The sequence below is a fragment of the Ambystoma mexicanum genome, chromosome 7p (assembly GCF_040938575.1).
Source record: "Ambystoma mexicanum isolate Mex_15411 chromosome 7p, UKY_AmexF1_1, whole genome shotgun sequence".
NCBI lineage: Eukaryota > Metazoa > Chordata > Amphibia > Caudata > Ambystomatidae > Ambystoma > Ambystoma mexicanum.
This window is the reverse complement of record NC_090939.1, coordinates 766784752-766810759: the sequence shown is the minus strand read 5'-3', so window position 1 is coordinate 766810759 and position 26008 is coordinate 766784752.

Sequence of the window (26008 nt, the reverse complement as noted above, 5' to 3'; positions counted from 1 at the left end):
AAAATGGATTGTCAGATAGGTTAGTGTGATTTCAAAAGATGTTGCAATGCATTTTGTACATTGCGAAAAAAAATCTGATTCCCAGCATATGTGAGGTGGACTCCATCTCTGTGGAAAATGAAAGAGCTGCGAAACAAAATGTATTCATTGTGAAAAAAGAACATGCCAACATCTCTTAAAAAGGCACAAACAGCCTTATTCACATTGCGTTTTTTGCTTTCTCCATTTGTGGACAAAAATCAGAAGAACGCAGGCATATTTGTCTTTGCACAATACAGGAAAAAATTATTTGAGAATTTGGAAACATGTCCATGAGCTTCGCAAGTCCTTTCTTCATTGCAAATTGCAAAGAAATTCCAGAGACATGGCCTAAACTGTTTCCTCCGCAATGAATGATCAGTATATCTGGAGGAAGCTCTGTCAGTAAAGTAACACAGAGTGATTCCAAGTCCAGCCACCTCATGCCACGCACGCCAAGCCAGTGCACTTCCACATGAGGAAATCCGAGATCTGCAGATAACGGCAGCTTTCTGCATGCATCTTCAACCAATGTATCCAGGAGTCTCCCAAAATCCAGATAATCTGTTTTCGAGCATGGAAAGCCATGGCTGTGTGGTCTTCTGTCATGGAGAAGATGGCCTTACTAAAGTGTGCCAGTCAGAATACACCTACTGAACTTTATGGACCAATATCTAGCTCTGCTCATTCTCATTTGCATGCGTCTCCACCCCTGAATCCCCGTTGGTGATATGCACTGGCTGCAAACTACTGCCATGTTCACCGACATGTATAGGATCAGAGCGTGATGACGGTACATTAAAGTAATATTACCCCTTTTCCCCTTTATGGTGGGCTCTGAAAAGAACCATTTTTTTTTAATTTTTGGCCAGATACCATACAGACATCTGTTATTTTTTTTTTTTGTATTTTCTGTCCTTGCTTTGCTCCTACAACCATTACTGAACCTTCTCTAAAGCAAGCATTACGTTCCAAAAGAACATTGCATTTCCCAAATAAGATAGAGCAACACCATCTGCTTCAAAATAATCTGCATTGCTTGGAGCAATGTTATCATGGCTGCAGAAAACATACCAGCTTGTAGCACGAATGCACGCATGTTGCGATTGATGATACACCTCCCAATGCTTAGATCCGGACAGAAAACAGAATTGTTGTTCCATTTTACTCTAGGGAGTAAAGCAGAAAAAATGACTTTCGTTGTTAGGAAGATGGTCATGAGTGCTTCAACCAACTGTGCCAAATCTGCCACCAAAGTACGTGAACTCACGTATCCCAAATGGCAAGCACCGTAGTGCAAAATTACCACATGAGGAGTCATCATTGTACGCATGTCTCTGCAAACGTGCACAATTGCCGCAGCATTGGCATCAGTGTCTGCGCTCCACACGACCTCCACTCCTCTGATATCGAAATGGTGTGCCACATGCCTACTCTCGGCATAGTGTTGTAAGCCATGCACAAAAATGTCTCCAAGCATCAAAACCTTGACCCTCTCCATCTCTGCCATCTTCAGTGTGTGCACCATCTTTTGACACAAACGAGTAATGTGAACATCTGATTGGCTGTTGTCTACAGTCCCCTTTCCATGTAGGTTTAGCTGTAGAACCCCGTATGTTACATGCCTTACCTGCGGACAAGCGTTGCTTAGGTGTGGCACGTAATTCTAACTCAGTCCTTCCACCCTTTCCACAGCAGTAACAAATCGAGTCCCTCATTGGACTCAACTAAGCAGTTGCACAACCATCCACCAATCAAATTAAACATTGCTAATTCTAACTCCGTCATCAACATTGCACACTTCAAAATTACTGTTGATGATTCTGAATGGAAGTTGCATATCATTGCAAAGCACCTACTTCACAAGCTACTGTGCAAGTACTGCAAATGTCTACGTACAGCTCCATACATGCACATTTGCTTGAGTATAGAGTACAGGTGTGTATATTTTAATCAGAGAACATGTGCAACCCTTATGATTTAATTTAGACAAAATAATGCTGCTAAATGTACATAGGCAATACATACAAACGCTCCCCGTTTTAAGTGCAAGATGTCCGATTTGTCATTGACAAACCGCACAAGTACTTACTGTCTTCCGCATAACCTGTACATACGTTGCCTATTTAGGGCGCAACTCAATTGTGTATGTGGAAATGTCAGAGTTGTGTACTGTGTACGGCCTACAGTAATGCTACTTGCAATGTAATCTTATGAGAAAAGTATGCGCTCCCGATTGCTGTGGTGATGTCTCCCTCTGACGGTCTCCCGATGTGTCGGCATCATGCTTTTAGTTTGCAAGTAGAACATTTTACCCCATCTACTTCTGTGCCTTATCACTTACAAACCTCTCTCCTATGTATAGTGCACCTTGTAAAAAACAAGGCATTTCCATAACCTTAAAATTGTTAGCAAGTACCATATTGCAAATACCATGCAAACACTGCACAGAGTGAAGTGAAGTGCACACAAGCACTGGGTTGAAATATGAAAGTAAAATGCTCTGATGAAAGAAGGACAATAAATGTGTGCAGTATCATCACTGCTGTAAACACACAAAGTAATTGATTTTGTTTTTTTCAATCGCAGTGAAGACTACTCTCCTGAGAATCAACAGCATCTACGACATATCCGAAGAAACCTGGTCATCTTGCAAAAAAAAGTAAGCACTGTACTACCTTTATATTGTAACTACTCCTCAAAGAGGCTGCGTGGGTTATTTGATTATTTTGGGCACCAAAGCAAACATTGATTTCTAAACCATTCTACCTACAAATATCCATTTATTGAACAAAGAATAACAGGCAGAATGGCTGACAAATCCCTGTGTGTTTGGAACTCAAATAACATACGTAATCCTTAGAAGGTTAGATTTAGAAAAGAAGTTGATGTTTCAAGTTTATGGCATTTTGTTTATTAATAATGGTTCTCGTCACAAGTAGCCCACTTTGTACTCTGATCTGAAGCACATTGTAGTAGTATACAAACAGTAAAGTAGCCTTACCAAATCATTGCAAGAGTTCAATGCACAATGACACACCATGACAAAGAGCTTCCCCATCAGACTCATGCACACATGCACACAGCACACATACATTGGACAACAGACCAAAGTATACCTTTTTTTTCAACAGACACCAAAGAATGCCTACCAAAAAACAACTCCGTAGAAAGGAACACAGAGTAGAGCAAATAAAAAGAAAAGTGCGCAATATGAGCATCCACTTGTTGTAGAGTTTATAGAGAATCTTGGAACAAACCAGCTAATGCAGTTGGTTAGTAAAACAAAGGAAATCTCAACTACCAAAACCTTACCTCCTCCATCAAAATGTGTCACAAAACACAAAAATGTTGGCAATAAAATGGCTACCAGTACAGCTAACAATGCTCCTAATAATCCTGATAGTGTCACAAGAACCCATAGTAAAAAAATATTTTATCAAAAATGTTTCATCACAGAGTCCTTCAGAATCTTCTAAGAAAAGGACTGAAATCATCCTCACCCTTTAAAACCTACTGTAGAAAGTTAATCCTACAAGCTCTCGTGGACAGTGCAATCCTTCTCAAAAGGTAGTTGTTTATATTAGTGTTAAATAGGATGAAATCATTAACAAAACTAAGTACCAAACTACAAAAGAAACTCAACAATAAATGGAATGTTAATAAAATAATTTCTTACATGTTTGTGGTGGTGAAGGGAGTGACACAACAACCACAGAACCATATTTTAATGAAGAAGCATACAAACAAAATCAAACAAACACAATTGCCATCCATAGCAGTGGACGAGGGTATGAGAAAATCAATACTACCATCATGGAACAAGAAACACTGCTTACAAAACTTTTCCCTGAAAACTCAGAATTCCCTCTCGATTCAGCAGAACCACACCGTCCAGTATACACATGGCTGTGCACATTAATGTGTGCTATTCCAAACAAAGCTTTCAAATCTTTACATCAGTTCCTCACTCAATATGTAGAATGTAAAGACAAAAGTAAAATGAAAGTGCTGCAAAATATGGATATTTGTCCAGTGCGGAAATACACAGGACTAAAAGGACATTCATTAGCCTGCATTTCTGGGCCTATTTGCAAAAGTACCTTCCATGATATCAAAAGAATATCAATACATAATTCCATTGTAAGAAATCTTGTGTATAAAATATACTATGCAAAAAGTCCAGTTTCAGATTTAAGCAATTTAAATACCACTCTTCTGCGTGGTACACCCAAATACTTACAAGAAGAAATTGACCGTATTCAGAAAAAGTATTTTGGAAGTGAGAGCCACTTACAAAATGCAACAGTTTTAGAACATAGTAGCAACAATTCTGCACATAGCAACCTTCTATTACACACATACGAAAAAGAAATAGTAACATTTAAAAGGTCATCGACTGAAGTACCAAACCATGTGTGTGTGTGTTGCCGCAGAACTTTTTACAAAAGGAACACAAAAATTTGGACATAGCATACAAAAAAGAAGACAATGAAGACTATGGCCCTCATTACAAGTCAGGCGGTGGACATGGTGCTATTAGCACCATGGTCCACGCCGGATTCCGCCATGGTGGATGGCGGAATTACCGCCCCATTCCAAGGTGAGTGGGGCGGTAATTCCCCATTCACCATTTGCCCTTCCCCATTTTTGCCCCATAGGGCATAATGGGGATGGGGAAGGCGCTAATTACGGCACCGTAAATTATGGTGCCGTAATTAGCACCAAGGTCGCTTAGCGCCTTGGACTTTAACGCCTGCAAAAAGCAGGCGTTAAAGTGTGAATCAGGTGTTAAGGGTTAACGGCGCCGACGGCGCCATTAAACCCTTAACGCCTGACTTGTAATGAGGGCCTATAAATGGTTTGAATTAGCTATGTACCTTTTAGCTGAAAACAAATATGAACTAACTGAATGCCCAATATGTTGCAGTTACTGTACTACAAAATTAGACAACAACCACACTCCATCATGTGCTATTACAAATCATTTTGAATTGTTTCCATTACCAAAAATCCTGCAACAGCTCAATTTGTATGAGAGCATAATAATTCAAACAGTTCACCCATTTCAAGCAATTATACGCCTTCATCCAAAAACAGCAAAATTACCTTAATCTGAATTGGTGAAAGGAATTTGTGGCAAAGTAGTTTATTTGCCATTAGATCTAATGGAAAATGTACATACTCTAGGAGTGGAACGTTCAATAGAGCATTCTTTAATAGTCTTGGTAAATGAAGTACCAACAAAGGACAAAAAAATGTGTCAACTATTAGTGGACTTACCCAAAGTTAGAGAAGCATTGCAATATCTAAAAGACAATAATGAGTACTACAAGGAAATAAATATTGATGAAAGCTTAAGGGAAACAACTGAAATAATTCAAGAGCCATCAGAAAGTGGACAATTCGAACTTCTGGATCCAGCTACATTATCCACTCTTTTGGACCATTACACAATTCATCCATTGCATTCCAATGAAAGCATAGATGATGCACTAGAAACTTACCAAATGCGATAAACCAAAGTGTCACCAATGATTATTTGTGAAAAAAGTATAGAAGCACGTGCTTTTCCACTGCTATTTCCTACTGGCAAGGGTGGAAGATATGATGATAGACCCACTCAGATTGGGGCATCAGAATACCAAAGATCCATGATTTAGACAAAATGTGGAATAAATATTCCACCTACTCTATGAAAGTGAATTAGCAACACTATGTTATGGAGTTGCACACATTCTTAAATCTGGAATCCACTTTCAAAATATGTCAGCTACGCAGTTAATACAAAAAGTACAGGAAAAAGATGAAGTTTTACAATCAAGTATAACACATTTGTTTGCAAACATGCGTGGTACAAAGGAATACTGGTTCAGACGGCACGGAGACGTGTGTTGCATGATCAGAAACCTTGGACCACCGACTTGGGTTTGGTACGCTAAGTTGTGCAGAATATGCATGAGAAGATTCACATGAGTTCTTACGCATAGCAAACAGCAACAAAAACAACATAGATATATTAACACCTGGAGAACTTTGCTCTCTAGATCTAGTTAATGTCTCAAGATATTTCCATCATCGTTTCATTGCCTTGCTACACTTTATTTGCAATAAAACTGTTCCTCCCCTTGGAGAAGTGCAGCATTTCTTTTGGAGAAAAGAATATCAAGCGAGAGGAGCACCACATATCCATATGCTGTTATGGAGCAAAGGTGCACAAAAATTTGAGCACGACAGTGATAGCACTGTTTTGCAGTTTATCCAAAAATATGTCACATGTGAAATCCCTTCACAACAGACACATAGTGAGCTGCATGGGCAAATTTTCCAATTTCAAAGACACAAATGTGGCAAATATTGTCATCGCAAATACAAAAACAAAGGTAAATACTACACCAAATGCTGCTTTGGTTTCCATAGACCAGTTACAGAAACAGGTGAAGTAAACAACTTCATGTCTTCAGTTCGACATAGTGTTAAAGGTAAATCACCTAAGAACATGTATTACATACAAAGAAGGGAAGAATCAAAATATATCAATGATTACAATGCAATCATTGCCCTCTTATGGAATGCAAACATAGAGGTGCAGTACATTGCAGACAATTCAACTGCTGTTGCACGATATGTTACAGCCTACTTAACAAAAGCAGAGAAAACAGAGCTTCAAAACCTCTGGGATGACCTAGCATCAGACAAAACATTATCACAGAAATTGTACAGCCTAGGCATAAAAATGCTCTCTCATAGAGAATGTGGTCCCTATGAAGCAGCAGATCATTTAACCAGCACTGCTTTGTATGGAAAATCAGACAACATACTATGGTTCAGTCTTGGTTCTGCAAAATCTAGAAAAAGAGTGCTAAAATCATATGAGGACATAGAAACAATTGCCAGAAATGATCCCAACAGCCAAGACATTCTAAAAAACAATTTACTGGACACATACTATTCGAACAGGAGTAGCACTCTGGAAAGCATGTGTCTATACCACTAAAAAGCAAATGTAGATATAGAGTGAGCGATTGTGAAGGGAGCTTAGTGAAACTTACCAAATGAAGTTTAATTAATCATGTAAAATTGTCATTAAAAACTCCTCAACAGAAAGAACTATATTACATGTCTCTGTTACAACTTTTCAAACCATGGAGAAAAGAGGAAGACATACCAGATAACTATGACTGCTATGAAGTAGCTTTCAAAGCAAATGAAAGCACTATCACCTACGTGAACTTTACGCAGTACAAAACAATGTTACACAATGAGCAAGAACAGGAAGAAAAACTTCAGGCCCAACTAGATAAGGACTCTTCCGACAGTAGTCAACCTTCTGTTACAGGAAGTCAAGAACCACTAGGACAACCACTAATAGCAAATGAGGCTGAAGTAGCTATGGCAGAAGTAGAAAACACCATGTATCAGTATCAAGAAGATACAGAAGACTTAACTGTACAAGAAACAAAACTTAACAACGATCAGCGCACCATTTTTGAAGATGTAACAAAACAAATTGTACATGGTGTACAACACGAAAATTAAGAATGTACCTGCCAAAATTATAATCCTATACTGCTGTACATCAGTGGTGAAGCTGGATCATGGAAAACATTCTTAATCAAAATCAGCAAGTTCCTTCAACAATTGACAAACAACAAACTGTCAGCTGTTGTAACGGCCCCCACAGGTTTAGCTGCCTACAACATAGGCGGTGTCACTTTACACCAATTACTACTGCTTCCAGTAGAGCATCAAAATAAATTAGACTACTGCAAACTTTCTGCAGAAGCTGCAATGGAATTACGCAGAGTATTGAAACAAATGAAAATTCTACTAATAGATGAAGTGAGCATGGTCTCCAACCTAATGTTGGCTTTGATTCATCTCAGATTGCAAGAAGTAGTTAAAAATAACAACGAAGAACTCTTTGCAGGGAAACACATTATCATTTTTGGAGATCTTCTACAATTGACACCAGTGAAAGGTGAACCAATTTTTAAAACCTTAGGCAACAAGCACAAGTTGTATTGAAAAACCGGCATATACATGCACTTTATGGCGATAATGCATGTGCAACGGATGTTATGGAACAAATAGCCCACAAAAATGTCAATTGTATGGCCTTAATGCCAACTCTTGCAAGCTGTTTCAAATTCAGTGAAACAATGTTAAAGAAAGAAATGCAACCAATAATGGAAATTAGAGCCACAGACAAACTAGATGTACATGGCATGACAGTACCCATGTGTGAGCAAGCCACAACAAGACTAAATAGTTTAGAAAATTAAATCTCCAACACTGCTGGTTTGGAAAAAAAATTGAAATTATCCTTAAATTGTAGAGTAATGCTTAAAAGTAACCTTGACGTAGAATAAGGGCTAGTTAATGGAGCACTGGGCACAGTTGTTGGTTTTCAATCATACCCACGTGATAGCAACATTCAGTTTGTAAATATTCGCTTTGATAAAGTTTCAGAAGTGAAAAGGATAGGGAGCTCAATTGCTCGATTCCTTCTCTTCAAAGACATGTATGTACGTATAGAGCAATTTTCTCTAACACTTGCATATGCAGTTACCATTCATAAATCCCAAGGTATTACCCTAGACAAAGCATTGATAGATATAGGAAACACAGGGGGTCATTACGACCCAGGCGGTAATTACGCCAACTTTACCACCATGGTGTAAACTATGTTTACACCATGGTGCATGGCGGATTTACCGCCCCATTCCAAGGTGAGTGGAGCGGTAAATCCCCATTTACCATTTTCCCTTCCCCATTCCCATTTTTGCCCCATAGGGCATAATGGGAGTGGGGAAGGCGCTAATTACGCCACCGTAAATTACGGTGGCGTAATTAGCATCATGGCGGGTTAGCGCCATGGATTTTAACGCCTGCTAAAAGCAGCTGTTAAAATCGGAATCAGGCGTTAAGGGTTAACGACGGCGTTAACCCTTAACGCCTGAGTTGTAATGAGGCCAACAGTGTTTAAGGAAGGCATGAGCTACGTAGCATTATCACGCTTACATACACTTGACGGTCTATTGCTAATAAAGTTTGATTCATGTAAAGTCAAAGCTGATATTCCTTGCATTCTAGAATACAATAGATTGCGTTCACTGTACACCCCTCATCTGAAACAATACCCTGTTCTAGATAAAGTATAACATGGTAAAAGGAAAGTAAATGAAACAGAAATGCAACAGAATTCAACAGCAAATTCTGCAAAGAAAAGAAAAGAAAAGAAGCTAAAGTTTCATCAATTACCGCAAACATAGAACAACATATTAGGGAATGTAAACCAGGGACGTCGGCAAAGAAGCAACAGAAAAACTGAAAAATGCACTCAGATGCAGAACTTGCTGGGCCATTCAAATTTGCAAATGAAAGTGGGGTAAGTTGCTATGCAAATGTTGCAATGAATATTCTATTTCAATTGCCACCAATTGTTAATAATATTTACCTGCACAGTACATACCAATTGTGTTTGCAAATGTTAGTGCTACATAGAAATGCAACAAGCAATCCTGACAACACATACAGTGTTCATGGAGTTAGGCAAAAATTGGACGACTGTGCTGGAATGGTGATATTCACTATGAACTCACAAGAAGATCCACAAGAATTTCTAATGTACATACTATTAGTATTGGAAAAATAAAGCATACCTGTAAATGAAATCTTCCAAATTTCGTACATGTGGAAACATACATGCACTCTCTGTAGCAAAGTGATACAGGAAGAAATCCCAAATTAGCGATTTGTGTATGTTTCCATACCAAATTGTGAGAGCATTCCATTTCAGCAACTTGTACAAAATGCAAACCATGGCAGATTATGTACTATTTGCAATTCAGACAATCGCTTCACCTTACTGATACAATCACATAGTACCTACATAATACTTATGCTTCTACGATATAATGCAGATGGCACCAAAAACAACTGCCAACTGACTGGATTCACACACGGTCAAGTGTCACTTGGAAAGAAAACCTTTACAACAGTAGGTATAATCTACCATGCAGGAGCTACAACCAATGCAGGTCACTACACTGCATACATTAAAATGAATTGTGGGTGGTTTGAATGTAATGATAGCACCATTACTCTAAAGCAGAGATTGCCAGCTAATCTAACAAATGCGTACTTAATGTTCTTAAAGCCAAAATTTACAAAATAATGTGTACTTCAAGATTGTCAACAAATTAGCTGAAAGACTACAAACATTTAGAATACGCCCACAGGTATCTAACTACCCAAGAGGATGGAAAAATGACACAGATAAATGATTATCACAGATCGTTGGAAACAAATGCACAGGTAGAATATGCCTACAGGTATCTAACTGTTGTTAAAAATCGGCTGGAAGCCAACAAACAAAACATTAATGGGAAAGATGAAGGAAACAGGATATAACAACGACACAAATGAATGAGTATCACAAATCTGTAGGAACAAATGCACAGTTAGAAAACACCTACAGGTATCTAACTGTTCTTTAAAATCAGCAGGAAGACAACAAACATAACATTGATCAGAAATATGAAGGAAACATGCAAAGGAAACAAGGAAGTAGTTAGTACCATACTATACAATGTTTTTTATAATCCAACCAGGATTCTTTTTCCCCAGACCCAAGGATTAGAAAAGCAAACACAGAAACTGAGCGCAATGCACAGTACACTGGTTTGTAAATAAAATAAATATGAGGGTAAAAAAAAAAGTAAACTGTCTATTATGCAATGTAGTCAATTTTCCAAAAATGCAAACCCTAACACACAATTTTCTTTTATCAATGGAAAAAGGGATACTTCCGCCAAGTATGATAGCCACTTAAAAATTGTATGTGGATTCTGAACAAAGTAAGGAGTAAGTATATTGGCAGTTATTTTCTACACATGGGAACCTACGCGTCTAATCTATGGTACTAATATGCTGCAGTGCCTGTAGGCTGGCCCTTGCATTTTCGGTGAGTAATGTACCACCTACGCCTTACGACCAAGGTACAAGGAGTATAGTTCCTATCCACAAAAATCGCTGCATATGAACATGGTGGTCCTTGTAAATTAGCTACTTATAAATTTACTTTTCAGACCATCGTCTGCAGCCATGAAGCAAAGACACTAGGGTGTCAACACAACTAGCGCATTACACCACACCCATATTGACTTGTAACTCCACTGCTTATGACTTCAGTCTTGGGTGCATGGCCTTTGGGCATGCAGTCAAGAGTCTCGGTCCTGGCCAGAAACACCACAGCATATCGCAACCATGGTGCCTTGTCATTTTACTATGCACACACTTGGTTTTGGGAGCTTGGCCTTTGGCCATGCTCCCAAAAATGCTACGCCCTCCCCACAACCATCTTAATGATGTTGAATAGTGCAAGTGTACCAATAGCTCTGATATGGTGCAGTAGTTTGTAGGCACTGGCTAAAGAAGTGAGTTTGAGGCCATAGCATTATGAATGTATGGGTATACAGTATTTGAAATGCATAGTTACTTACAACTGCAGTGCTTATTACTTAGCTCAAGTACTCCTGAATCCTGGCCACTGCTACCACACCATATGACATTCATTGTGGCATATAACTACACTATGAACAAATGTACTTTTGGGGGCATTGCCTTCAGCCATGCACCCATGATTTCAGCCCCTCCCCACAGCCAACAGTGATGCACTATCACGCCATATCGTACCCACTGTACCTTGTAAGTACACTACATATAACTGTGCTGGTGGGTGCATGGCCTGCGGCCATGCACTCATGACTGCAGACTCTCCCCACAGCCACCTGACTGATGTTCAATACTAGGGGTGTCTGTGTAGGTCTGAAATTTTACACTGTTTGTGGGCAGAGCCTAAAATTTTAGGTGTATTGCCATACATTTCAATTCATGGTTGTGAAGTGGCTTATAACTCCAGTGCTTACCAGTTTCCTGTTGGGTGCATGCGTGGGTGTATAGCATACAGCCTGCAACCATGCACTCAAAAGTACACATCTTGTCCACAACCGCCACACTACATGAAACCCATTTGGGCTTGTAAGTGAAAAGGTTATAGCTTTGTTGTTGGGGGCATGGCCTTCAGCCTTGCACCCAAGAGTGCACACACTCCCCACAACCAGGCAATCGATAGGCATTAGTAAGAGGGTATCCATGGGTATGACATGCTGAAGTATTTGTGGCCAGGGCCTAGAGTTTTGGAAGTAAGGCCTTTGGCCTTCGGCCAATGGCTATGCATCCAAGACTCTAGGCCCTGGCCACAACCACCGTAGCATGTGACACCCATGGCGGCGTACTAAAGTATATAATAATAGCCGTAGGAAAAAGTAATGCAATCATGGTATGTTGTCAATTTTAATGTTTGCTGCCACTACGCGGGTCCTTACAACAGTTACAAGTTCCCTGTGCACTGGACGGACTGAAATAGTGCCCTTATTGGACCCATCATTTTCTGTGCGTACAAGGTGGCCATAGGAAATACATCATAAAGATATTATAACTGTGTTATTGGGTCTCTGTGCAGGGTCTCTCCACAACAACCTCAGTGTTGTGTGGTAGTGGGGGGTTTTCTATAGGTGTGGTATCCTTCAGTGCTTCTGGCCAGAGGCTTCACTCCTAGATGTATGTCCATAGATCTTACATGGGATGTGTGTGCAGTGGCTTCCACGTCTAGTACTTATAACTTTGGTCTTGGGTGCATGACCTTCGGCAATGCACCCAAGACTGTACGCACTCCCCACAATTTGCCAATCGAAACGCAATACTCCGGGGGTATCCATTGGTGTGACATGCTGCGGTGGTTGTGGCCAGGGCCTACAGTCTTGGAAGGAAGACCTCCGGCCTTCGGCCGATGGCCATTCATCCAAGACTCTAGGCCCTGGCCACAACCACTGTAGCATGTGACACCCATGGTGGCATACTAATGAATATAATAATAGACATCGGAAAAAGTAATGCAATCACAGCATGTTGTCAATTTCAAAGTTGGCTACCACTATGCGTGTGTTTTCAACAGTTAGAAGTTTCCTGTCCACTGCATAGACTGAAGTGTTATCGTTATTACACCCACATTTTCTGTGCGTACAAGGTGTCCATAGAAAGTACATCATGAAGATGGACCCCCAGAACAAATGCATTGATCACCCATGTCTTACTGTCTGAACCTTTCACAACGCTCTGTGACACAGCAAAAGAGTTTTATAAATAGAGCATGTGTACGCTGGTTGTTGCTCCGCTTTCGGTGGATCCAAGATGTCGGGCGCATCCAAACAATCTGACGCAGAACACGTCTCGCAGCAGCCAATGGGCAGAGACGTCACGTGTCCGCGGTCATGACCCCATCCCCTTAGCCAATCGGTATCTTGTCCGTGGACCGGACAGGGAAGTGTGACCGCGAAGCAGACATAGATATCACACATTTTTTCAGACCTACTTTTTGATAATTTCAAAGAAAAGTACTGCATGGAAGGTCACCAAATTTACAAAAGCATGCTTTCGGGACCAAGCCGCTGCCCCTGCCATAAATTTGGTGAAAATCCGTCCAGTGGTTTGAACTGTAGCCATGCACAAAGTTTTTCCCCCATTAAGTCTATGGGAAATAAAAGATGTTTTGGGACCCCCCTATAACTTTTGGCCCCCAGGACCAGACATCTCCAAACTTTGCAAAAAAATTCAGAGTGGCCCATATACTCTTTTTGCAAAGTTTGGTGAGGATTTGTCCAGGGGGACTAAAGTTATAAGCCGCCCAAAAAGTGCTGTTCATATATCTATATATATTCAGTGAAAAAATGTTGTTAAAAGGGACGTTATGGTTAAGTTGCGCTACTAAAAACCTATGAAATTCAGTGAAAAAACTTTGTTAAAAGGGACGTTATGGTTCAAAGTAAAACCGAAAAACCCCTGAAATTCGGCAGTTATGGTAAGATAAGCAACCATAACTCGCGCCACCGTGCACTGCTAACACTAACACCCAGCAAGAGAATGCTATGTATATCAATGCATTGCTTAATGTACTAATTAGCTCATGATATTTATCCCAATGATCCTTGACAGTTTTTGGTCAGCATTATAAGAATCTCTTGTACAGAGTTTTTATGAAAAGTAAATGCACATGTGATGTCATCAGTGATGTCATCAATGACATTCGTGATGTCATCTTTGATGCCCTGGGTGTTAGTGTTAGCAGTGCACGGTGGCGCGAGTTATGGTTGCTTATCTTACCATCACTGCCGAATTTCAGGGGTTTTTCAGTTTTACTTTGAACCATAACACCCCTTTAACAAAGTTTTTTTACTGAATTTGATAGGTTTTTAGTAGCGCAACTTAACCATAACGTCCCTTTTAACAAAGTTTTTTCACTGAATATATTATATCACTATGAGAAAGATCGTTGGCACAGACGGAGTCGTGTTTTGGGACTGCACTACGCTTAGACAATGGAAAATGCCAATAAAATGTAAGTAACCCTTTAGATTATTTTATACCGGAATATAATAACAATAGCGTGGCGTTAAAGCCCGGTTAAGTTGTACTTTTTCCTTCAATCTGGCATAGTGTTTTCTACTGCTCACTATCACCGCCGAATTGGTCCCCTGTCGCTTAGAGGGCTCTGAAAAAGGCAGAGGACAGAGGGTGGGTTAATGGGAATAAGTTAACATACTCCGATGCACTATCCTCGCTAGCAAATAGTTTCACACCCTAATAAATAAAATGAATATTTTTAATGAAGATCGGCTGGTGAGACTAATTTATGTTTTTTAAAACAGGTATGTCCTGCCGTACTGTGAATGCCACTATTTTCATACCCCGGCCGATGGATTTTTTAACTGCCAGGTGCAGCTACTTCTAAACAACTTCATGACCCTCACCATTTTATGGGACAATCGCCAAGGACCAATATGCCCTTACGCGGTACTAGCGGCTAGAAGCAACATACCAACCATTATGGTGGTCTAATGCCTCATTGTTGGAACAGCCTTCCGATGATCAGTGCCACCATAGTGCTTATTTTATCATAAACCAACACCCTGTGTACCGCAAAGGAACAGCGCATGACTCAAGATTAACTTTTGCGGATCGACAGCAAAGACAAATGCAAATCGCTGAATATTCTCTAAACATTTGATGTCAAATAAAAGTACTTTACGAAATTTACAATCTTGCTGTTTGCTTTTAAATCACAGTTTCATATTCTGAACTGTGGCGCGCTGTGTTGTGAGATGATCTGTGTTGTTTTCTGGGGTCTGTGTAAAGTCACGTAGGACTGGAGACGACTGAGCGCATTTGGCTACGCACCCTGTACCATCAAGGAGAGAGACGGGGAATATGAATGCTTTGATAATGTCAGGCTTAGGGGCGGGAGATATGATTTAGTGTTGCAAAAGCAGGTCAGCCAGGTCGATGGGGCAAGTGATAGGATTATCACATAATGTCGACGCACACCAGCCTGATTTATCATTTGTTTAGTGGACAAAAAGTCGGGTAAGGGCCATAGGAAATTGTAATGTCAATGTATATAAGGAGGGTTCTTATAACACTTTCAACCTGACAACGGACAATACGAACAGCGTTCTCAGAACACCCCCATTTTGTTTAATTGCAAACATTACCTCCACATCCACTCTTCCTCGTCCCAGTACTTACTTCATGAGGCCCGTGCCTCCGACACAGGACCTTCTTCTATTTCTTTAAATTCCTATAACTCCTCCCCCACATCCACATCACTCAGTTTCATATTACCAAGCCGGAGCATGGGACCTTCCCCGCAGGGAGGGTGAGGAGGGTCGTCAGTACTGTAACGAGGAAGAGTACAACTAGGAGTAATGAAGATTACCGGTAAGTAATCAGAGCATTTCAGGACACCGCGAGTGTTCTTAGAACACATTCAACTTGCCAGAGTGCAATACGGACAGCGTACTCCGGACACCCCCATTTTGTTTATGTACGAACATTTAAGGACACCCCAAGTGTTCTTAGCTCAATTTTAGCTTGCTTGCGAACAAAACGGACACATACTCCATCCTCAGAACACCCCACGATTTAGTTTATATAGAACATTTCAGAGCAGCCGTGTTGTCCGCAGACAAATCGAACACAACAAAAGTGTCTAGCATATAAAAAAAACAGAACATTGAACCTATCTCATACTCCCCCACCCTCCCCAAACACTCTTACACACCAACACACTCCACTAAATAACATTTTTAATCCATGTTTCACCGCGCTGTCCATGGTCGTCCGCGAATGCAAGATGGTGGGAGCCACAGAAAATCTGATGCGCTTCACGCACCACGCCGTCCAATCAGCGAACACGTCGGGTGTCCGCGGACATCACGCAAGCTGCACCAATCAGGGCACTCTCCGCGGAGCGAACAGGGAAGTCCATCCGCAAAGCGAACGGAGATATCACTATTTTTTTTGCCTTACATTTTGGTCATTTTAAAAAAAAAATACTGGACAGATTTACACCAAATTTGCAAAAGCACGATTTCGGGACCAAGCCCCCACTCCTGCCACGAATTTGGTGTAAATCCGTCCAGCTGTTTGGGCTGTAGGCATGCGCAAAGTTTTTTCCCATTATGTCTATGGGAAAAAAGAAAAGATTTGGGAAGCCCCTATAACTTTGCCCCCCCTGGACCAAACCTCTCCAAACTTTTCAGAGTGGGCCATATACTGTTTTCCCAAAGTTTGGTGAGGATTCGTCCAGAGGGAGCGAAGTTATAAGCCACCCAAAAAATGCTCTTCCTATGGAAACACCAACTTAACCATAACTACATGGACGCTACTAGATATACTAGATATATATATATTACACAGCTACAGATTTTCACCAAATTTGTGGCAGGAGCAGCGGCTTGGTCCCGAAAGCGTGGTTTTGTAAATTTTGGGAAAATCCGTCCAGTAGTTTTTTAAAAAAATGACCAAAAAGTAGGTAAATAAAATGTGTGATATCTATGTTCGGTCCGCGGACACACTGCCCTATTCGCTCTGTGGACAGTGTCCTAATTGGCCAATCGACTTGCGTCATGTCCGCGGACATGCGGCGTGTTCGCCAATTGGATGGTGGAGAGTGTGGCGTGCGTAAAATTTTTGGACACACCAGCCATCTTGTATCCGCGGACTTCCACGGACAGTACAGTAACAAATAGTGGGGAAATACAATTTTGACAAGTGTGTTGGTCTGTAAGACTGTTTGGGGATGGTTGGGGTAAGAGATGTTCAAATATTGTATCTATTTAGGTGGTAGGCACCGCTGTTGTGTTCGTTGTGTCCGCGGACAGTCGCGCTGTCCTTGATGTCATCAATCGACCCATATGGGGATGTCCCAAGGACACTACACATGTCTGTACTGTTCGCAGGCAAGTTGAAACTGTTCTAAGAACACACGCGGTGTCCGGGATGTCCACAAATAAATGAAAATGGAGGTGCCTGAGGACACTATACCTGTCTGTATTGTTCGCAGGCAAGTAGAAACTGTTCTAAGAACACCTAAGGTGTCCGCGGACATAAAAAATGCCATGAGGCCTAGTTAAAAATGTTTGATTTTATGGGTGTGAACATAGTTAAAAATGTTTGATTCTATGGGTGTGATCTATGGGTGTGATATGCTGCGTTGGTTGCAGCCAGGGCTAGGGTCTTGGGTGTATGGCCGAAGGCTGTAGGCCGTAGTTATAGGTATGTGTTTGTTTTCCAATACTTGTAGTAAGTACATTGGAAATTCTTGTAGATCTTCTTGTGTGTATATGGTGAGTTTCACCATTCCAGCACAGTAGTCCAATTCTTGCTTTATTCCGTGAACACTATACGTGTTGTCAGAATTGTTTGTTAAGGCCATACAATTGACATATTTCTGTGCTAATTGTTCCATAACATCAGTAGCACATGAATTATCGCCATAAAATGCATGGATGCGCCGGGTTTTAAATATTGTTTGTGCTTCTTGAGGTAGTACACCAAATCTAATACTTTTAAAAATGTTGGCGTAGGTGAGGTCTGCAGATTGGTGCATGTTTTCTGTTTTCTGTTAATTCTTTGTATTGGAAATGTTGCCAAAGGTTGATGTTTCCTATGCTGCCAATGGTTTTACTGCAGAATTGGTTCACCTTTCACTGGTGTCAATTGAAGAAGATCTCCGAAAACAATAATGTGTTTTCCTCCAAAGAGTTCTTCGTAGTTTGTTTTAAGTACTTCTTGCAATCTGAGATGAATCTAAGCCAACATTAGGTTGGAAACCATGCTCACTTCATCTATTAGTAACATTTTCATTTGTTTTAAAACTCTGCGTAGTTCCATTGCAGATTTATTTTTATGCCTAAACTGTACAATTTCTGAGATAGTGTTTTGTCTGATGATAGGTCATTCCAGAGGTCTTGAAACTCTGCTTTTTCTGCTTTTGTTAAGTAGGCTGTAACATATTGTGCAACTGAACTGGAATTGTCTGCAATGTACTGCACATCTATGTTTGCATTCCATTAGTGGGCAACGATTTCATTGTAATCATTGATATATTTTGATTCTTCTGTTCTTTTTATGTAATACGTGTTCTTAGGTGATTTACGTTTAACACTATGAGCCTCATTACACGTTGTGCGGTAAAAATCTCAAATTACCGGCATGGCGCTCCTAACGTGTCTGCCCTCGCAAGAGGGTGCTAATAGCGTACCATTACGAGTACGCGGACACGAGCATAGCGCCATGCCGGTAATGACCCTACCGCCATGCCGCTAAAGACCCCAAAAAGTCACTTACCGCCCTCGACGAAAGTGCAGATAGCACCTCCGCCCTCACACTGCATGCAAATAGCGGTCACCGCTATTAGCGGTGAACGTTAAATTGTGGAACCGGAAATAGCGTCATCGCACAGGAACGGGAAAGAGCACGGCGGCCATCTTTAAAAACACAATCCATTGCCATCCTCTGCCCCCTGGACCTGTTTGGAGTAGCTTGCAGTTTGAAATCATCAGGGACACCCTCAACATGCCCAAGGCATTAAAAAAAAAACACTGACCGGCAGCGGAAAGGAAAATTCACCTCAGAGGAGCTAATCATGCTGACCCAGACCCTAGCTGACAATGCCGCCGTTGTCTTTGCCAATGACCTGTGGCAGGAGACACTCATTAAAAAAAAGGAAATCTGGGCTGATGTTGCGGGGAAAGTTAGTGCAGTGGGCACCACCACCCGCAATGTGCCTGAGTGCAGGAAGAGGTGGGACTCCGGGTGAGAAGCATCCTCACCGAAAACCACAAAATATCCACTGCAGGTGGATCCGGTTCACCCATCAAACTAAAGGAATGGGAGGAGACCTGTGCGAACCTAATCGGAGTGGAATCCATTGAGGGAGTCGGCACTATGGAGCATAGCGTGGCAACCACTTCAGATGGAGGTGAGTGTACACATGACATGATGCTATGTGAATGTACTTGTCCCCCCAAATGTGAGCCCAGAATCATCTGATGGATGGACAGACATCCACACACGCATCCATCCCTGCTCATGTCAGTGTCAGACCCAAACACACACACACATGCACACATCACCAGAGACAAGTGCCAAACACAACCATGCATGGATGAGGCACTGAACTGACACATCACCTGCATCCCCAACAATGAAGTCCCAATGGCCACAACTGCATTATTGATGTATTCTGCATAAAGTACATAGAAACGTAACCAATGCCATCCCCCTTCTTGTCCCTGACAGGCTCACATACAGACAGTGAGGATGCCGGAAATGCATCCCAGGCACCCCCTGCAAGTAAGAGAACAAGGGCACAGGACTCTGAGGACACCCCCACGACATCAAGGGGCAAGGGGGGAAGGTTCCACATGATGAGTGGCAAGCATTGGAGGAGTGCCACTGCCAGGATAGAAGTAGCCACACCACCAACTACAGCCCCACCACCGGAGGTGAACCCACCACCACCAATCCCAGCCCCGGAGGGCCCACCATCAGCTGCGCCAAGCTCAGCAGGAGAGGCAGCAGCCACTGCCCCACTATCTGATGTTGAGGACACAACATATGTCACAATGGAGATGCACACCCCAACCCCCCTGGAATCCCTGAGCCATCACCACTGCAGACACCTGAGTCTGATGCCACTGGTGAGGACAACATTCTAGGTTCTATGACCCCCCCGGTGGCTTCACCTGCTGACATGGATGCATCAGAGGGCACAGCAGCCAATCCACCAGCACCCAGCACTGCCCTCGACCTGGCCACCATCAGCCAGCGGCAACAGGAACTAACTGTGCTGGTTGGCCAGCATGTGGAGGATGCTGCCCATCTCAGGGCGGAGATTGTGGAGTCAGCAAGGCACTCCAGGGAGGGGATGGAGGCCTGTACAGACAGGCTATGTGAGGAGATAGGCAGACTTAGGGAGGTCCTCACTCGAATAGCAGACACAATGGACCGCCACTTCACACCACCAGGACAGTCAGCTACGTCGTCATCTGCTGGTTCAACACAGACCAGCCCCCTCCGCCGCCCCACACGCACCACCAGGCGCATGTCTAGCCAGCCTCCAAATGCTGCTGCAGACAATGGCCAATAGGGAGTTCATGGTGAAGCTTCTGCGTGCATGGCCGGACGTAAACATAGTGGCAGACACATGAGGAACTGTTGTGGGGGGTGGGGGAAAGGGTGTTATGGGTCTGTTGTGGGGGGTGGGGGAAAGGGTGTTATGGGTCTGTTATGGGGGGTGGGGGAAAGGGTGTCATGGGTCTGTTGTGGGGGGTGGGGGAAAGGGTGTTATGGGTCTGTTGTGGGGGTGGGGGAAAGGGTATTATGGGTCTGTTGTAGGGGGTGGGGGAATGTTATGGATCTGTTGTGGGGGGTGGGGGAAAGGGGGAAAGAGTGTCATGGGTCTTTTGTGGGGGTGAGGGAAAGGGTGTTATGAGTCTGTTGTGGGGGGTGGGTGGAAGGGTGGTGGGATGTTTGGGGACATGCACTTTTTCATCTTTCCGTTACTTAATACACTGGTGTCTGATCAAAACACAGGCTTGGACATCTTTATTGTGTTTGTGTACTTTATTGGCGACAGGGTCCATTGCGTGCTTCCAAACATACACCAGTGCATTCATACCCATATCCATGTGACAGTAAAAAAACACGTTACTCAGAATATTTGGTTGATCAGATGTTGTCTCACAGCACGTCCCTCCTGACCATCCCCTCTTGCATGTCCTGCATCCCCTTCACCTCCATCCTCATCACCATCATCATCCTCATTAGGTGCTTCCATTTCAACGTCAGGGGGCAGTGGCACATTCCGTCTGATACACATATTGTGCAGCATGAAACATGCCATGGTGATCTTGGCCACCTTCTCATGGCCATACAGGACAGCGCCACCAGACCTGCTAATGCACCTAAACCGTGTCTTCAAAAGGCCAAAAGTCTGCTCAATCATGTTGCGGGTACGGGTATGTGCACGATTGTACTCCTCCTCGTGCGTGTTCTGTGGGTTCCGTACAGGGGTAAGGAGCCACCTCTTCAGGGGATAGCCAGCATCACCTGTATGGGGGGACAAATGGGGACCTGTTACTGTTCAGCTCAAGTGTGGCCAGTTCATTTCAGGCTGTTTTAATTTGCATTGAGATTGAAGTGCACAGTTAACAGCATACATGCAGACTGTGTGACTGGAATGTGCAAAGGTAAGGGCGACCCTGCAAGTACATATGCCCCGTCAATGCCTACAACAGTAATTGACATGTCCTGGCTGAAGCCGGGTGTTAGGTGTTCCTTGGTCCACACTGCTGGTGTACTGCCATTCCAACATTGATGTTGCCATGCTGAGAGGCATCACTTGAGTTGTGCTATAAGTGTGTGGTGTAATGCTATGGCTAGGGGTGATCCCTTCGCATGCATTATTGATGTTGTGCTGCACTCATTTTGTATGACTATGTTGGTGGCATGTATGAGATTTGTGTATTTTGTGGTGTGGAATGTTGTGCAATATGGATGTGGATGGATGTTTGATTTTTCTAGACCTTGATTGCCATCTATGTTATGTAGCTCACACTTGCATGTCCATTCATCTCTGGTACGTTTTGGGCCTACCCAGATGGATGTTGGAATACATCTGTATGTGCATTTGTCCAACGGACAACAAGCTACACCCAATCGGAGTATGTATCTCTCCCCCCCAATCACACTGCCATGTGCTTGCCCTGCTACTCACCAAGTAGCCACAAACGTCCGGCTTTTCGCTCCATGTAGCGTGGGATAGTTGAGTTCCACAGGACCATGGAATCATGGGTTGATCCAGGAAATCGGGTACAGCAATGAGTGATTATCTTGTTGGCGTCACATACCATTTGGACATTGATGGAGTGGAATTGCTTCCTGTTTTGGTACACTACTTCATTGTGATGTGGAACCACCAATTCCACATGGGTACAGTTGATTGCCCCGATGCAACTTGGGATGCCTGCCAGTGCATAGAAGCCAACTTTGGTGTTTGCAATCTCCTGGGCAGTCCGTGGCATGAATATGGGTTCAGGTGCGTTCTTCAGGAGGGCGTCGAGTACCTGGGTCAGCGTGCGTGAGAATACTCGTTTTGAGATGTCATGCATCTGCCCCACCGTTTGCTGGTAAGTGCCTGTGGCCAAGAAGTGGAGCAGAGTCACCACCTTGAGTAGAGGGGGGATGGCAGTTCGGTTGTCTATGAGGCTCACAATGTCATTGTGTATCATGTCTACAATGCTGGTGATGGTATACCGGTCCAGACGGTACAGGGTGTGTATCTGCTCCGGGGTTAGGTTAAATGGACTGGCTGTGATCCTGGGGATTGGTGGGTGCCTCTGCCTGTGGTATGATTAGGTGCCGTGGTGGTGCTTGCTGTGCCTGTCTTGCCCTCCTCCTCCTGCTCCTGTGTCTCCTCTGTGCTGCCTGCTTCTGCTGCTGCTGCTGCACCGTGATCATGTCCTCCAGCCCATGTAATGCTGCTGGTATTGGAACCATCTTGGTGTGGGAAGGGATGTGGTGTGCTCCTTTTGTGCTGCCTGTGTCTCCATTGCCTCCACCTGTACCGATTGTGCCCACCTGTGGCAGGTGGGAACACTGCTCAGTTCTCTTAACGGGTGGTTCGCGATGGCGGTAATAGCGCCATGGCGTTAAGGGGTTTTGGGTGCTTTCCCATGCCGCTATTGGCACGTCCACCTGGCTTGTGATGATGTGCTAATAGTGGCATGGCGTAAATTACGGACTCGAGGGTCGCGCGCCCGCGGACTGGCTGCTATTAGTGGCACTGTACTTACCGGTGCCGCAAATAGCGGTGAGCCAGGTCTTAATTTGGATGGGGATTTAACGTTACCGGTATTCCATTACCGGTAATGTTAAATCCCTACCGCCTACCGTGTAATGAGGCCCTATGCCTAACTGAAGACATGAAGTTGTTTATTTCACCTGTTTCTGTAACTGGTCTAGGGAAACCAAAGCAGCATTTGGTGTAGTATTTCCCTTTCTTTTTGTATTTGCGATGACAATATTGGCCACATTTGTGTCTTTGAAATTGTACAATTTGTGCATCAAGGTCACTATGTGTCGTTTGTGAAGGGATTTCACATGTGACATATTTTTGGATGAACTGCAAAACAGTGGCATCACTGTCCTGACCACATTTAGGAGCATCTTTAATCCATAAAAGCATGTGGATATTTGGTGCTCCTCTGGCTTGGTATTCTTTTCTCCAAAAGAAGTGTTGCACTTCTCCGAGTGGAGGAAAAGTTTTATTACAAATAAAGTGTAGTGTAGCAATGAAACGATGGTGGAAATATCTTGAAACATTAACAGGATCTAGAGAGCAAAGTTCTCCAGGTGTTAGTATATCTATGTTTGTTTTTGTTTGATATGGGTAGGAAATCATGCAAATCTTCCCATGCATATTCTGCACAACTTAATGTAACAAACCAAGTGGGTGGTCCAAGGTTTCTGATCATACAATGTACATCTCTGTGACATCGGAACCAATATTTCACGCATGCTTGCAAACAGATTTGTAATACTTGATTGTAAAACTTCATCTTTTTCTTGCACTTTTTGTATTAATGGTGTAGCTGACATATTTTGAAAGTGAGTTCCCGATTTCAATATGTGTGCAACTCCGTAACATAGAGTTGCTAGTTCACTTTCAACGAGTAGGTGGAATATGTATTCCACATTTTGTCTTAATCTGGGTTCTTCAGAATACATTCATAATGAGCGGTATTCTGATGCTGTTATCTGAGAGGGTCTATCATTGTATCTTCCTCCTTTGCCAGTAGGAAATAGTAGAGGAAAATCACGTGCTTGTATACTGTTTTCCCATATGCTCATTGGTGATCCTTTGGTTTGTCGCATTTGGTACGTTTCTTGTGCATCATCTATGCTGTCTTTAGAGTGCAATGGATGAGTTTTATAATGGTCTAAAATTTCGGGTACTGCAGCTGGATCCATAAGTTCAAATTGACTAGTTTTCCATGACTCTTGAATTATTTCAGTTGTTCCCCTTAAGTTTTCTTCAATATTTATTTCTTTGTACTACTCATTATTGTCTTTTAGATATTGCAAGGATTGTCTAACTTTACGTAAGTCGACGAGTTGTTGCCAATTTTTTTTGTCTTTTGTTGGTACACCATTTACTAAGATAATTAAAGATTGTTCTATTGGACGTGGCACTCCTAGAGTGTGCACATTTTCTGTCAGATCTAATGGTAAATAAACTACTTTGCCACAAATGCCTTTCAGCAATTCAGAGGGAGATAATTTTGCTGTTTTTGGTTGAAGGTGTATTATTGCTTGAAATGGGTGCACTGTTTGAATTATGATGCTCTCATATAAATTGAGTTGTTGAAGGGGTTTTGGTAGTGGGAATAATTCCAAGTAATTTGTGATAGCGCGTGAAGGAGTTTGGTTGTTGTCAAGTTTTGCAGTGCAGTAAATGCAAAGTATTAAGGGGTCAGTTATTTTGTATTTGTTTTCTGCTATAAGGTAGAGAGCTAATTCAAACCATTTAGAATCTTCATTGTCCTCTATTTTGGATGTTTTGTCCATAATATTTGTGTTAGTTTTATAAAAAGTTCTACGGCACCACACACACACATGGTTTGGTACTTCAGCGGATGTACTTTTAAATTTTAGTATTTCTTTTTTGTATGTGTGTTGCCATGTGTACAATTGTTGCTAGTCTGTTGTAAAGGTATTGCATTTTGTAAGTGGCTTTCACTTCCAAATTATCTTTTCTGGATATGGTCAATTTCTTCAAGTAGTTCTTTGGCTGTACCATGTAGAAGATTGTTATTTAAATTGGCTAGTGCAAAAGCAGGACTTTTAGCATAGTACCGTTTATAGACGAGATTTCACATAGTTGGATGATGTGTTGATATCATTTTATTATGATGGAAGGTGCTTTTGCAAATAGGTCCTGAAATGCAGGCTAATGAATGTCCTTGTATTCCTGTGTATTTTCGCACTGGACAGGTATCCATATTTTGCAGCAGTTTCATTTTGATTTTGTCTTTGCCTTTCAAATACTGATTGATGAATTGGCATAAAGATTTGAAAGATTTTTTTTGCGAATGTTACACATTGACGTGCATGGCCATTTGTATACCGGATGTTTTGGTCCAGTCGAATGGAGAGGTAATTCTGAGTTTTCTGGGGATATTTTTGAAAGCAGTATTTCTTGTTCCATTATGGTATTATTAAGTTTTTCATAACCTCTTCCACTGCTATGTATAGCAATTGTATATGTTTGCTTTTGTTTGTATGCATCTTCATTTAAATATGGTTCTGTGTTTGTGGTGTGACTCAATTCACCTCCACAGATATATACGAAGTTATTTTTGTTGATATTTCATTTATTGAGAAGTATTTTTTGTAATTTAGTAATTAGTTTTGTTAGTGGTTCCATTCTGTTTCACACTAAAATAAATAAATTTCTTTTGAGAAGGATTGCACTGTTTATCAAAGCTTCTAAGATTGATTTTCTACAGTAGGTGTTAAG